The sequence below is a fragment of the Oncorhynchus masou genome, chromosome 24, assembly GCF_036934945.1.
Source record: "Oncorhynchus masou masou isolate Uvic2021 chromosome 24, UVic_Omas_1.1, whole genome shotgun sequence".
NCBI classification, from domain to species: Eukaryota; Metazoa; Chordata; class Actinopteri; order Salmoniformes; family Salmonidae; genus Oncorhynchus; species Oncorhynchus masou.
In genome coordinates this window covers 70556160-70561863 of record NC_088235.1, presented here as the reverse complement: position 1 = coordinate 70561863, position 5704 = coordinate 70556160, and the positions used below count along the sequence as shown (strand labels likewise).

The 5704-nt window shown below is 41.0% G+C and overlaps 1 protein-coding gene across 1 annotated transcript in view; it reads left to right on the top strand.

Moving 5' to 3' along the window:
- The first annotated feature begins 346 nt into the window (after positions 1–346).
- Positions 347–5704, top strand: part of LOC135512545 (lysine-specific demethylase 4B-like) — a 94504-nt gene continuing 89146 nt past the window's right edge. The window contains 1 exon segment of the mRNA XM_064934682.1: positions 347–473. The gene's annotated coding sequence lies outside the window, so the exon portion shown is untranslated.

Genomic DNA, 5704 nt, shown 5'->3' with positions numbered 1-5704 from the left:
TAGGTTCTCTGCCATTTATGAAAATATGTATACGTCTTGTTGTAAAGGATGCTGCACTTTTCCTAATAACATGGCTCTATTTCGATCAAGTGTCAATTTCTTCCAGAGAAACACCGGTCAGAGGATTTTTGATGTAAACGTTTATGTAATTCTGTTTCTGGTAAATTTAGATATTGCAAAATGACGCTTCCTTGAAGTTAACCCCTTCAAAACCGGATGTTGTAGCTCTTGCTATTGGTTCATCTATCCATCTATCAACAAGATCAGCCAAATAAAACATTTTTAACGTATCCAGTGAATACCTACAAACATGGTCTGGCCAATCATTGCGCTGAAGCTCGAGAAGGAGGCGTGAGGCCGAGCTCGTCTGTGTGCAACCAACTAGCTAATGCTCAACAGTAATCGATCGTGTGGATTTTACAAAACGAGAAATCGATTGAGGAAAAAGAAAGGAAAATAATTTGCTGCGAAAGGTAATGTTGCATGATTTGCTTAATTTCGGGGGGATCAAATGCACTTAGATACAAATGTTATTTACGATGTGATCTAAACAGTTGTAGCTAGCTTAAGCCAGCAGCAGCAATGGTGGTTGTTTTGTTGACTTTTATGGAATGGGGAAGGCAGCCTGCGGACTGTAGCTGCGCACGGGTTGTAGTGTACAGGTTGTCAATTCAAATGAACTCATAACCGGCCATTCGACACTTACCGTTTGAAAGTTTTACCAACAGCTGACATTTGCCTTTTCTTACACGTAGTGTAAGAACACCAATTTTAGTTAGCAAATATAGCTGTAAGAAATGTCAGCTGTGGTTTGCTAGCGCCAGGTAGCTAACGCTAGCTTAGCTTTACTTGCATATCTCTGGCACCAAGGTAGCTAGCAATTAGTGCTAACACGAGTGACCCCACGCAATCGTTTTGGATTGATCCATACTTGTCATATTTTGTTTCTGAACCACGGTTCATTCTGAGTATCGAGTTTGCTGCGTACGTCACGACGGTCATCATACTCGTGCACGTGAGCCATTTCTGCACGTAGCTATAGTTTGCGTCTACCTTGAAAGACGTGCTAGTTATGCTAGCTAAGTAACGTTACAAATAACTCGAGTCCGTGATGCTATTCATGTCTACTTTCAATCTCTATTCCGTTTGCCAGTTTAGTCCGTGTGCTAATGCTAGCTACAACTTCTAGCTCCTCTATGTGTGAAGCGAGCCAGTCAGAAAACGTAATTGGCTTTAAGCTCCCCAGTTTTTTTCTTCCTTTTTTATAGCCATCTGTAACTGCCTGTGCGTGTCTCCTGTCATAGCATATACCACATGCAGAATTTAGAAAAGTGTATGAGTGAATTTAAGAACAAGGTTAGTGAGTGTTCTTCAATGTCACATCTCCATAGTATTTACAATCAAAATGAAGAAAAAAAATGGAATGCAGGTTATGTATAGTAATAACATCACAGATAATTATAAGAAGTGACAGGATCAAGTGTTTTTATTCGAGATTAAATGTGTTCTAATTAGTGATGCACCGATACGACATGTTTGGCCCATACCAATATCCAATATTTTCCTTGACAAAATGATACCGAAAACGTATTTCAAATTTTTTTTGTGGCCTTTTAAGCATTCGAGTACAGTTCAATAGTGAACACGGACACAGTGGTCTAAGACACTTCATTTCCGTGCAAGAGGCGTCACTACAGTCCCTGATTCGAATCCAGGCTGTATTACATCCGGCCGTGATTGGGAGTCCCATAGGGCGGCACACAATTGGCCCAGCGTTGGCTGGGGTAGGCCATCATTGTAAATAAAAACAAATTGTTATCTGACTTGCCTAGTTAAATAAAGGTTACACACCACACTGACCAAACAGTTATTTTGTTTGGTATTTACGTATGTCTCCATTACCAGTAAAACATAATCAATACCTTTTTCTTTCACTTACTTGCTGTGCTGTTTTGTTGTTCTGTCGTTTCATTCTCAACCAGGATTTCTATGGAACACCGTTTGGGTCTTTGCGAGTCAACAAATATACTATTTAACATTATTTGACGTGTCAAATAAGCTTGTTGACTTATTAGGACCTGAATGCACATCACATTAAACACGTTCATCGTTTAACGTAGTTATTACACATTGATTACACGATCACTCGTATTTCATGTCACAACGATTCATTGATACGTATGCTATGATACTGGTAAAGTTGTCTCGTAGCTAGCTAGCTCATGGATGCAAACAATGTTCTTCCCCCAAAACATTGCAACACGACATCCGTTACAGTAGCTATAGTTCACTACGTCACAATATAGCTAGGTGTCATCATCGAAAATAACCCTAATTTATAAGACAGTTCTTATTTGATTAATGGTGGTCGAACCCATCTGTGAAGCTAACCACAATAGTGGACTTTGCGGTTTGCCCTCAAAATAAAAGTATGGCATAATTCTACTATTTGTATTAATTTGCATCACTGTCAATGACATGCTTTTATTTTGAAGGCAAACTGCAAATTTCACTATTGTGCCTAATCCTTATTGTGCCTAGCTTCACAACACATAACCCGGTCCGGGTGATCATCACTAGCCAGATGAAGCTAGCTGGCTGCTAGCTTCATTCCTAAATCATTGCTAAGAATAATGAAAAGGACTGCAGTTTCTACTGGTCATTGTTTTCAGGCTGATTGTATTGGTGCTAGCTAGGTACCAAGCTAAAGCTAGCTACACCAGAAGTTGCGGTCGAACAAATGATGCTTTGTTACCAACGCAGTATTGTAAACACGTCGTTCGTGGCTGGTGTTTGCTTGTTTGTGGACTTTTTTGTACAGCTTTGACAGTGCTACTGTATCTTTTTTGACATGCAAAGACCCAAACGGCTTTCCATAGTATGCATGTCGTGAAGCTAATAACAGTGACGCTATGACTGTGTTACTCCGATAGGGCAACATCGGAGAAATAGCACACTTGGTAGTGTTAACCGGTGATAGACCAGTCGGCGAAATTCAACCTCACCCACGACAGAGAATGTTTGATTGTCAAGGGCAATGAATTCCATTATCTTGGCTTAATGGATTTCGCCATTGAGTTGTCTCGCTGAAAGTTTGTTACATTGTCATGAACCTACGTTATATAGGTATGCACGTCAGCTTTGACATTGGTTTTGCTAATCGGCGTTAAACTAGACATCAGCCAATACCGATGTTGGCATTTTTAGTTAATATCTGCCGATTCATTTACATTTACATTTAAGTCATTTAGCAGACGCTCTTATCCAGAGCGACTTACAAATTGGTGAATTCACCTTCTGACATCCAGTGGAACAGCCACTTTACAATAGTGCATCTAAATCATTTAAGGGGGGGGGTGAGAAGGATTACTTTATCCTATCCTAGGTATTCATTGAAGAGGTGGGGTTTCAGGTGTCTCCGGAAGGTGATGATTGACTCCGATTCCGATATGTTCACCGATATATCCTGCCTCCCTAGTTCTAATACAGTTCAAGTTGGAAGTTTACATACACTTAGGTTGGAATCATTAAAACTCATAAACACCATGGGACCACGCAGCCGTTATAGCGCTCAGGAAGGAGACGCGTTCCGTCTCCTAGAGATGAACGTACTTTGGTGCGAAAAGTGCGAATCAATCCCAGAAGAACAGCAAAGGACCTTGTGAAGATGCTGGAGGAAACATGCACAAAAGTATCTATATCCACAGTAAAAACGAGTCCTATATTGACATAACCTAAAAGGCTTCTCAGCAAGTAAGAAGCCACTGCTCTAAAACCGCCATTAAAAAGCCAGACTACGGTTTGCATCTGCACATGGGGACAAAGATCATACTTTTTGGAGAAATGCCCTCTGGTCTGATGTAACAAAAATTGAACTGTTTCACCATAATGACCATCGTTATGTTTGGAGGAAAAAGGGGGAGGTTGCAAGCCGAAGAACACCATCTCACCCGTGAAGCACGAGGGTGGCAGCATCATGTTGTGGGGGTGCTTAGCTGCAGGATGGACTGGTGCATTTCACAAAATAGATGGCAACATGAGGGAAAATTATGTGGATATATTGAAGCAACATCTCCAGACATCAGTCAGGAAGTTAAAGCTTGGTTGCAATGGGTATTCCAAATTGACAATGACCCCAAGCATACTAACAAAGTTGCTGAAAATGGCTTAAAGACAACAAAGTCAAGGTATTGGAGTGGCCATCACAAAGCCCTGACATCATCCTATAGAAAATGTGTGGGCAGAACTGAAAAAGCGTGTGCGAGCAAGGATGCCTCCAAACCTGACTCTGTTACACCAGCTCTGTCAGGAGGAATGGGCCAAAATTCACCCAACTTATTTTGGGAAGCTTGTGGAAGGCTACCCGACACGTTTGACCCAAGTTAAACAATTTAAAGGCAATGCTACCAAATACTAATTGAGTATATATAAATGTCACACCCTGGTCTTAGTATTTTGTGTTTTCTTTATTATTTTGGTCAGGCCAGGGTGTGACATTGGTTTATTATGTGGTGTGTTTAGTCTTGTTTTTTTTTTTAGAAAAGTCTATGGTTGCCTGAAGTGGTTCTCAATCAGAGGCAGGTGTTTATTGTTGTCTCCGATTGGGAACCATATTTAGGCAGCCATATTCTTTGTGTTTCGTGGGTGATTGTTCCTGTCTCTGTTAGTTTGCACCAGTATAGGCTGTTTCGGTTTTCGTGTTACGTTTCTTGTTTTTGTATTGTTCGTGTTTATTCGTTATTAAAACATGTATGAAAATTACCACGCTGCATTTTGGTCCGATCCTTGCTACACCTCCTCTTCAGAGGAGGCGAAGGAAGAAAACCGCAACAGTAAACCTCTGACCCACTGGGATTGTGATGAAATAAATAAAAGCTGAACTAAATCATTCTACTATTATTTTGACATTTCACATTCTTAAAATAAAGTGGTGATCCTGACAGGGATCTTTACTAAGACAGGGATCTTTACTAGGCTTAAATGTCAGGAATTGTGCAAAACTTGAGTTTAAATGTATTTGGCTAAGGTGTCTGTAAACTTCTGACATCAACTGTAAATACTGTATTCTAGTGAATGCCATTCTATTTAACTATTGCTGTATACATACTATTCTATCCTACAGACTAAATATTCTATCCATGTACTGTCCATCATGTCAATACACTGCTCAAAAAATAAAGGGAACACTTAAACAACACAATGTAACTCTAAGTCAATCACACTTCTGTGAAATCGAACTGTCCACTTAGGAAGCAACACTGATTGACAATAAATTTCACATGCTGTTGTGCAAATGGAATAGACAACAGGTGAAAATTATAGGCAATTAGCAAGACATCCCCAATAAAGGAGTGGTTCTGCAGGTGATAACCACAGACCACTTCTCAGTTCCTATGCTTTCTGGCTGATGTTTTGGTCACTTTTGAATGCTGGTGGTGCTTTCACTTGAGTGGTAGCATGAGACTGAGTCTACAACCCACACAAGTGGCTCAGGTAGTGCAGCTCATCCAGAAAGGCACATCAATGCTGTGGCAAGAAGGTTTGCTGTGTCTGTCAGCGTAGTGTCCAGAGCATGGAGGCACTACCAGGAGACGTGGAGGAGGCCGTAGGAGGGCAACAACCCAGCAGCCAGACCGCTACCTCCGCCTTTGTGCAAGGAGGAGCACTGCCAGAGCCCTGCAAAATGACCTCCAGCAGGCCACAA